Raw genomic sequence first — 10821 nt, 5'->3', positions numbered from 1 at the left:
TTCCCTATTCTCGGCCTCGGAGCAGTGCAAATCGGTGACTATCTTAGACAAGCGGAAAATTCCCAAAAGGCACGTGGTTAAAGCTGACTAAGTCTACAAGAATAGTACATGTCCGTACCGTGATATTAAATAGTTGTACCAGCTACATACCTTTGTAATAAATGCATATGTACTATGTTGGGATTCCCCTTCCTAAATAAAGAGGATTTTTGTCATTTTGTAAGGGGACATGATATTCAATACAAGAACATTCTCTGCTCTCTAACTTAAACATTCTCCATTGTCTTTCCTTTGATTTATTATTGCTTACATTTATTATGTTTCATTGATTGTTCCTTATTTATTATTCATCGTTGATCATAAAGAGCCATTATTGAGGCCCTTGGAACTGTTAGTCCTTCATCGATCGTCCCCAATCAAGCTCATCAGCTCAACCTCGAGGCCCGGTATAGGCCAGCTCGAGACCTCGACTCACCCCGATTCGCGGTCATTCGGTTTGCATAACTTATTATTCTCAAGCTCTTATTTCATTTTCCTGGCTCACAGTTCGCATCTATTGCCTAATAACTAGCATTAAAATAGATCACATATTTTTAGAACCACACAATCAAATATAATTGTAATTACCATTTTCAAGGTAAAAAGTTTGGGCCCACTGTGGGGCTAAAAATTATAGTGATTGTTTTCGTGCTGGTTTATTGAAAATGCAAGTTATTCTTCACACTTTTTCTTGCCCAAGAATCTTTGATTTCAGGTCAAAATGTCTAACTCAGTGAATGCACATGAAAACAACAGTCCTGAGGACCATGGAGAGAATGGTGTAGCTGTTCCAGGCGTCGGTGTACCATTGCGAAACTCTGAGGATGCACCAGAGCCAATCCCCGTGGATCTGGTCTCACGCAATGCCCAACACATCGATGTAATCTCCCACACTAACGTGAGTATATGCATGAAAACCAATAAGAAGCTCAGAGAACCCTAGCTCGGGAGGAACGAGAGGTTAGCCTTCACGTGATTTTTGAGATATTGCAGGCACAACAGCTGGCAATTGCTCAACTGCAAAGCCACCAAAAAACTCCAAGCACAACGGCACCGGAAACGGCTCCTCGAGCCGAACAGGTACCGGAAAGATCGAGCAACAACGGGTCAGCAGCCGACCCCGCTATTATGAAGATGCTCGAGGACCTCACAAAGAGGATTGAATCGGGCGAAAAGAAGATAGAAGCCAATGACAAAAAGGTGGAGACCTACAATTCAAGTGTTGATCAGATTCTAGGCGCACCCCCGATTCTGAAGGGTGTAGATTCAAAGAAATTCGTACAAAAGCCATTCCCATCGACTGCTGCTCCAAAGCCCATCCCGAAGAAATTCAGGATGCCCGACCTCCCGAAGTAAAACGGAACCTCGGACCCCAACGAGCACATCACTGCTTACACTTATGCTGTAAAGGGAAATGACCTGAAGGACGACGAGATTGAATCCGTCCTGTTGAAATTTTTTGGAGAAACCCTTTCAAAAGGGGCCATGATGTGGTATCACAACCTAACCTCGAATTCGATAGACTCATTTGCCATGTTGGCAGATTCTTTTATAAAGGCACATGCCAGTGCCATCAAGGTTTCTACAAGGAAATTCGATGTCTTCAAAATCAAACAGAGAGAAAATAAGATGCTGCAGGAGTTTGTATCTCGCTTTCAAATAGAGCGAATGGAATTACCACTAGTCTCCGATGACTGGGCAGCACAGGCCTTCACCCAAGGTTTGAGCGAACGAAGCTCGATAGCGTCGAAGCAGCTAATGCAGAACTTGGTTGAATATCCCGCCGTGACTTGGGTGGATGTCCACAACTGGTATCAATCAAAGATTAGGGTTGAGGACGACCAGATAGGAGCCCCCTCAGGCTTAGTGTATTCTAGCAGGCTCCTCGCAAAGGAACCAAGGCCAAACAAAGAAAGGTACCAGCCGTACACTGAAGATCGAAGAAATGCTCCAAGGCATAACGTACCCCAAAACGACCAAAGGGTAGATCGAGGTCAGAATCCTCAGGGACTCATGAGAAGAGCCAGATTCAACAGATACGTAGGACCGACAAAGGCACCCCGATTGTCTGAGTACAACTTCAACATTGATATTTCGGACATCGTATTAGCCATAGATAAAATCAAAGACCCCAGATGGCCAAAACCCATACCATCAGATCCGTCGCAAAGGAACCCTATCCTAGTGTGAGAATTTCACGGCACACACGGTCATAGGACCAAAGATTGCAGACAGCCCCTAGAAGAAGTAGCCCGACTAATGAACAAAGGGAACCTTCGAGAGTTCGTCAGCGACCGAGCCAAAAATCAATTTTGGGAAAAAGAGGCGAACATGAAAAATGAAACGGAAGAGCCACAACATGTCATCCACATGATCGTTGGAGGAATCGACATCCCACAGGAACCCATTGTCAAACGAACGAAAATATGCATCACCAGGGAAAAGCAAACTCGAGGTTACATACTCGAGGATGCTCTCACATTCAGCGAAGAGGACATGAAGGCCCTGTCTCAGCTTCATGACGATGCATTGGTAATTTTTTTTCTTGTGAATACATTTCAACTTAAACGTGTGCTTGTAGATCCAAGTAGTTCGGCCAACATTATCAGGTCGAGGGTGGTGGAGCAGCTTGGACTGCTCGACCAGATCTTGCCCGCCTCTCGAGTCATCAACGGATTCAACATGGCGAGGAAAACAACGAAAGGGGAGATCACCCTCCTGGTCAACATGGGCGGCACAACCCAAAATGTCAAGTTTCATGTCATCGAAGGAGACATGAGGTACAATTCCTTGCTCAGAAGGCCATGGATACACTGGATAAGAGCAGTACCATCAACCCTTCATCAAATGATGAAGTTTCCAACAAAGGACGGAATAAAAACAGTATACGGGGAGCAACATGCAGCAAGATAGATGTTCGTAGTGCACGATGTGGCACCGACATCGACACCTTCAACATCAAAGGAGCCAAAGGATAAGCAAACAGCTAAGTAGCAATCACAAGCTACATCATCAGATGCACTCGAGTGAATGATTAAAGGACTGTACCGCGTCCCCAGAGCGAGCAGTTGAAGCATATCGAGGCTCGAAGAGCCATTACTACTAAGGTATAACTATCTCCCTTTTTATTTACGTCTTACACTAACCTGTATGCAAGTGTCCGGTTAGAAAAATCATAGCCCCTTCCAGCTTGAAGACCTTAGGTTGTAAAGCATGCGCTGCACTCTTTTCCTTCGATCGGATTTTATCCCAAGAAGTGTTTTACCAGCAAGGTTTTTAACGAGGCAACATCTATATGCTACCTAAGGAGAACTTAACAAGTATTCAAGGCTTCTCTTCAATCAACCTCGAATACTGGGGTTCAACCCCCCGGGAGACCACCTTCCCGAAGAAGTCAAGATGAGCCAAAGAGGATCTCGATTGAAAAATGATGTATCGGGCCAAATAATCAAATGAACTGTGTCCACGTAGAATAATCGAACCCTAGACGATGAAAACATGCATACTTGTACCAAGTAATCAAAGGAGTATCTTCTACCATTGAAACACTTCACACTTCAAAGAAGTTTGTTATTTTTTACAAGAAATGGCCCAAGGGCCAGAAATTTCCCGAACTCTCGGGAACTAACGTAAAAAACTCGAAGTTGTAAGACCTCTGAGCCGAAACCTTCAAGCTTGTAAGCCCTCAATAAAGCAACATCAAGTTTACAAAGAACGACTCTAGAGCCAAAAACCCTCGATGTCTCGAGGACTATCACCAGCTGTCACCCCATTGAGCTATCAAAAACTCGAGGCCATAAGGCCCCAAGCGGTCAACCTTGAACTCATAAGACCTCTATAAGGCAATACCAAATCTGTAAGACCTCAAGCAAGGCATGAATTATACTTGTGCCAAGTAACCAAAGAATCTATAAGACCTCAAGTAAGGCATGTTCAAATTTATATGACCTTACAAAGGGCATAATCCCGATCTTAAAGTCAAGGCTATATACTCGAACTTGTAAGACCCCTAAAAAGGCATACCCTCTATATAAACGCCGAGGCTACCTCACTCAGGGGACTAAAAGGCTATGGCCAAACACAATGGCTACGGTCATAAGGCTCCGACTAAACTAACGCGACTCGGGGACGCCCGACCCGTCGCCATAAAATCACAGGCCTTCAATTACTTTGAAAATACTTCAAAAAAAAAAACCGGTTAATCAGGCTACCCTCGGCATAAGCAAATGAGCTTCGATCATGTCAGCTCCAAACAATAAAAGGCTTCGAGACAATTCAGCCGTCAAAGAAAACCTCCTGAGGTGCTCACTATTGTTACATAACGGCTCACAATCGAGGTTCTCATCGAACCATCAAAGAGTCAGATGAACACAAAACTTCAAAAAGTCTTTAATGAGGGAAAAATAAAGCCTATGTAAGAGGTTGTACCGACCCAACACGTAAGAGCCTAAGCGCCAACCTATGTTAGAGGTCGTACCGACCCAACGCGTAAGATCTTAAGCGCCAACCTATATTAGAGGTTGTACCAACCCAATACGTAAGAGCCTAAGAGCCAGCTTAAAATTCAAAAACTTAAGGGTCGACGATCTCAAGTCGAAACCCGACTCGAAGACTAAGCCCGAAACGGTTAACTAAAAAGCGCCTAAAGGCAAATGCGTAAGAGCCTACGGGCCAGCCTAACAAGCCTCAGGGCCGGTTTGTAAACCTAAGGGTTTTATCCCGAAGCCCGATTTGTCTAGCTAATCATTGACAAACGTCAAAATTAAAAACAAAAGAAATACACAAGCAAATGGAAATTCATGAAAGGAGAAAACCGAAACGTTTCTTTATATACATGAAATAATACAAGGTTTCATTTACAATGCTCTCTAAGAGCCCTATACACAGAATCAGATAGGAAAAGCCTATTCTACTTTCCCCTTGGGGGCTACGGCTCAGTTGGCCCCTTCCTCATTGTCTTCGAAATCGGAAACGAGGAACTTGGTGTCGTGTTCATCCGCCTTGCCCTGTTTTATCTCTTTCGAGAGATCGAAGCACCTAGTGTGGATCTCCTCGAGGGTTTCCCTCCGGGATCTGCATCGGGCATATTCATTGCTTCTGCTCTCTCGATCGAAAGTCCCTCTCAGCTCAGCCTGAGTGTCGGCAATGTCTTTTAAGTAGACGACCACTTTCTTATCAGCCTTAGCTCAAATGTCTTCGGCTTTAGCCCAGGCGTCCATGACCTCGGCCTTCATCTTCAATAGGTCAGACTCGAGCCTTACAATCCTGCTCGTCTGGACCGAGCTATTTTCACGAGCATTCCGGAGTTGCACCTCGAGGGCAGAAGCCTTGGCCAAAGCATTCTTCTTGGCCGTAACTTGGGCATCCAATTGAGCCCTTAGCTTATTACACTCATACTTGGCCTAACCAACTTTGCCCCAAAGTCATTCCAGGTCCCCTGTCTTTCTCTGCAACTGAAGTATCAAAATATTAATCTCCGATGGTAGAAGAAGAAACGTGCATCCCCTCAAAGCAAAGGTTACCTATCTCTCGAGGCGTCCTTCATAGTTCAGGCTTTGATTCATCTCGTACCGAAGGTGTATCAATTCCTTTGCCCTTTTATCACTAATAAGCCTGAGGGATTTTTCCCCGTCCAAGGCTTTCCGCAACCTGGATTCACGTCGGAGCAGCTCGGACTTGAGTTTGTCAAAGGCCTATGAAAAAGAAGCCCAGTAAGAAAATGAAAATGCAAAACTGAAAAAACCAACAAAGTCAACCAAAACTCACCACAAAACAAAGCCGCCGAGCCTCCTCAAAAATTGAGCATACATCTACTGGCCCGGTTTCATCGGCCCCAGTCGAACCGCTCTCGTGGGGGATATGATCGTTCGATACCCCGCTTGATTTAGGCGGCCCCTGGCCTCGAACATCCCTCGAAGTACCTTCGACGGGAGAAAAAGATGGCGGCAGAAAATCTGTATCCCTCGAAGTACCATCGACGGGAGAATAAGATGGCGGTAGAAAATCTTTATCCCTTGAAGTACCTTCGACAGGGAAAAGAAGATGACTACAAAGGAGGAACCATTTTTTCGAGGCTAGAAGCCTTGGGTGCTGCAGGCTTAGCTGATACATCTTCTTTGAGCCTCCGGGCAGGGCTTGCCTCGCTATAAGAACCCTCGTCCTTCGAGGATTCCTTCCGTTTGTTATCATTCCTCGGCCCCGAAGCCGGCGATCCTTCCTCCTCTCTAAGGGGGCACGGTCTCATATTAGAAAATTCTCCAATGCCTGCAGTGGCAGAGTTAATACACATAAAAGAAAGTACGTTTCAAAGAAAATAAACCACATAGCACGTACCATGGTGTTTTGCCTCACATCTACCCTTAAACAAATCTTGCCACTTACGCTCATCGTAGGTCGAGCAAGCTACCAGTTTTGGAGTCCAATCCGCCAGATCAGGGACCTCATGTGGCAACCACGGAATTGCTGCAGAAAGGGAAAGAAAACATCTTTACGAAGTCTGTCTCCACTATGAACAAAAATGACAAAAGCATAAGTGTACCACTTACGTGTGAAATTCTATTTCTCAGGGAATGGCAAGAACTCTACAGGGTTAATGTCAACATTCCGCACTCGGACAAATCAGCTCATCCACCCTCGGTCCCCATCTTCTTCATTACTGGCAACAAAGGGCCAGGTGGATCGACGTCATAGAGTGATCAGGCCTCGGTGATGAAAGGGCTAGTACAATCTAATAAGATGGCTGAGGGTGAACTCGAGCCTATCTTTATCTACACAGAACATTATCATCAGTGCTATCCTACAAAACGACGGGTGAACCTGTGCCAAGCTAACCCGATATCTACTACAAAACTCGAGCACGACTCTATTGAGAGGGCCTAATGTAAAGGGGTACATGTATATGTTCAAAAATCCCTCTACATGAGCCATGATGCTCTCTTCCAGGGAAGGTACCTGCAGTACCACCTTTTCTCCCCATCCTCAATCTCTCCTAACTGCCTCAAGGTGTTCCTCTCCTATGGATGAGATGAACCTCGATGCATGCTCCCAATGGCCCTGAACGTTGGGAGGTCTCTCTAACGTAAAGTCCCTTCTCGAGACAAAGCATCTCGAGGTTAGCTCGCCGTACGCCGGCGGTGTACCACCGACCAAGAGCGAAGCAGAGCAGCACTCTCCTCTTCTTGGTGAACAAATTTGGGCATAGCAGCCATAGCTATGGTGAAACAAGAGAAGGGAAATGAAAACTTAGGTGAAAGCTTTGAACTAAAATGGTGAAAGAACTGGCGCAAGGTAGAAGGGCTCTATAAAAAGGATAGTTTCTCAAAGTAGCGGAATCCTCAAATAAGAAGAAAGCAAATACATATATAGAGCAAGCAATGACTGTTTGCCTATTCTGAAGGCCAATTAATTCTGACCATGCCATTACCACTTTTGGGGAAGTGTGTCGATGGGACCACCCCGGTCGCCTCATGGTCATGTCATACAAACGACGCTGTCATACATCGTTCGAGGGATCAAGATTCCTGTATCGATCTAGCCTCGAGATGGTGTCCGATCTTGAGGATCCCTGTTACTATAACTATGGGCCCTAAGGAGCCATCAATATCAATCTAGCCTCGAGATGGTTCCTGATCTTGAGGATCTCTGTTACTACAAAAATAGGCTATAAAAGAGCTATTAATTTAGCCTCGAGATGGTGTCCGATCTCGAGTATCTCTGTCACTATGAGTATAGGCTCCAAAAAAGCCATCGAGATCCACATATCGATCTACCCTCGGGATGGTGCCCAATCTCGAGGGTCTATATTGTCCCAATTATGGGTTCTAAAGAGTTGACATCAAAATTCAAGATATCAGCTTTGCATAAGAACTGAAAAATAAAATTTGAAGACTTGAAATAAAAGGGCCTTTTTGCATTTTTAAAAATACATTTACAGAATGTATCCTTACAAAGCTCCCCTGAGGAGACCATATGCAAAAAGAAAGAAAAGGATAAGCAAAGATGACAATGCGAGTCTATTCCTCACCCTCACTACAGTCTGAATCACTTCCGAAACCCTCATCCGAAGTAGTTGAAGGTGCTGATGCTTCCTCCAAGGCTCTGGCTTTCTCAATCTCAGCAGGGAGATCGACACCTTCGGTGCTTGCTTCCACGAAGGCCTACCTCCTAGCTTGCAAACGAGCATGAACAACAGCCTGAGCCAGCTTCTTCTCGACCTTCTCAGATATCTCTTTGGCTCATTCATTTGCGGTGGCGACATCTCTATTATATGAGGACACATTTTCTTCAGGCTCAGACTTGGCCACAGATAACGCAATGGTCTCCTTCTGAGCACTTCGAAGAAGATCCTAGGTCGAGGCCAACTCTTCCCGCAAAAGGTTTCTCTCCAAGGTCACGACCTCATTCTGCCTCTTCAGCTCAAGGATCTTCATTTTCTTGGCTGCAACCTATTCCTGAAGTAGCCCCACCATGGCATCCTTTTGCCTAATCTACAAAGGCGAATCAAGATAGTGAGCATCAAGTTATAAGAATGTAAAAACAATGAACTCATGAATGCCGTGTTACCTACTCGGCAAAGTTAGTCCGTTCCTCATGCACTTCCTCCAGACTCGCACAAAGCTCACTCAACTCCTCTTCCTTTCAGGCAGAGGAAGGCTTCGACTCCTTTTGCTCCGAGGTGAGTTTCTCGAGCTCCTCCTCATGGCATGAAAGCTCATCTTGAAGCTTAGAAAAGGCTTGGTTATACAATTTCTTGACCTACAACAAAACAGAGAAGTTAGAAAGGAAAGGGTAAAAATTTGAGACGCAAATGATATGTTAAGAGTATCACCTATTTTTGAAGCCTCTCAGCCTCTTCGAGGGCGACAGGGGCATCAAAATCTATGTACTCGTTGACACCGACGAAGTAGTCCTTGAATGTATCATCCTCTCCCTAAGGGGCCCCCACATCGGCAACGCCCCTGTTCTGGGCATCCCTTAGTTCCCCCGGAGAAAATAAAGGGCACGATTCGAAGCCGCCCATGGCATCAATTTCTATAGGGGTTTCTTCTCGACCCCGAAAAATTTCAGATACCGGCCCTCCGAAATTGCATGCCGAAGATCCACCGGCACAAACTATACCATGTCCAACCCAAGGCTTGGGGACTGCACCCAAACCCTCCTCGAGGGTCTCTTCAGCACGAGTTTGGTCCACATCGGCCACCCCGACTCGGCGGCCTTCTGACCAACAACGTTTGGAGCATCAACACTCCATCTTACCCTTTGTACCAAAGGGAGATCCCATCATCATCACCATCTTCACAAAGACTTGCCGCAGCAGTCAAAGTCAAGACCGTGGCGTCGGTCTTAGGCTTGAGGACCTTGGGCTTCTTTGATTCTGGAGACTCGGTCGATGCCTCCTTCTTCCTCTTCTTACCCTTATCGGGTTTTGAGGCTTGTTCTCCACCAAAAGGAGGTGGTCTTATCAACACGCCTTTCCCTAGGCCTGTACAGGCATGATGTATTAAACTTACCGCCACAAAGAATACTCATAAGGAACTTGGAAAACATACCTTGGTTCTTGGCCTGCCACCGCGTTTTGGCCAAATCACACCAAGCACGCTCGCTGTATGGAAAATCAGAGTCTAACTGTGTAATCCACCCCGGAAGGTTCTGAACCACGCCGGGGAACCAAAGGGTGGCTACATAACCAAAAGAAGATCAGTTTAGAAGAAGAGGAAGGGGCTATAAAATGTAATGGATATAGTAATACTCACGCTTCATGTTCCATTCCTCCTGGAATGGCATCCTATCAGCAAAGATAATGTCCGAGGTCCTTACTCTGACAAATCGACTCATCCATCCCCGGTCTCTGCCTTCATCGATGCTCGCAAAGAATGTCTTGGCAGATCGATAGTGTAGCTTGATTAAACCTCCTTGGAAGAGACGGGGGCTCTACAGCCTGATCAAGTGATTGAGGGTGAATGTCATCCCTTCGACCCGGTTAGAGAAATATCGGAGCATGTAAACAATCCTCCAGAAAGAAGGATAAATCTGACCGAGTGTCACTTGCTACTGATGACAAAAGTCAAGAATTACCTGATCTACCGGTGGGGACGAAGAATCTATGGGTCCTAAAGTAAAAGGGTATGTGTATACGTTGAGTAAGCCAACTTTGTGTTCTACTATGCTTACCTCAGCTTTGGGGATCTCTACTTGCACTGCCTCCCCTATCGGCAATCTATCTTTACTCTCTTCGTGTCGGTCACCACACTGATATACCGAGACATGGGCTCGCATCGGCCCAGTGTAGAAGGAGGTTTCTCTATGGTAAAATCGAAGACCGTATCGAAGTGGAGAGGGGTACATTTCTCAATACTTGGGGGTGTTTTTGGTTTGCCCTTGGGCGGGCGCGATGAAGAAGCGGTACCCTATCTCTGAGGTACCGTTTTTGAGGTTTTTGCCATGACTGTAATTTAATTTCGAAGAAAAAAGATGAAGAAACAAGCGAGGAAAGAAGATAGATGCAGAAAGTTGCGAACTGAGCCCTGAAAACTTGAAGATATTGTAAAAGTATGAATGACAAACAGTTGAGGTATTTATAGAAGTCGTTTGGGCAATGTTTGAGAAGCGGAAGAGTCGAACCAATAACGGTTCATGGGCTTCTCGATAATCATGCTGACAGCGACCTCTACACAACCTTTGAGTCATGTCATTTAATGCTCTGAAGGGCTGATATTATGATGGAAGTATCGAAGAGGCAAGAATTCAAGATCGTTTCTTATCATGTTTACTCTAAGAAATGCG

This window comes from Nicotiana tabacum, chromosome 20, assembly GCF_000715075.1.
Source record: "Nicotiana tabacum cultivar K326 chromosome 20, ASM71507v2, whole genome shotgun sequence".
Taxonomy (NCBI): Eukaryota; Viridiplantae; Streptophyta; class Magnoliopsida; order Solanales; family Solanaceae; genus Nicotiana; species Nicotiana tabacum.
The sequence above is the reverse complement of the archived record's forward strand: the minus strand, read 5'-3'. Positions refer to the sequence as shown.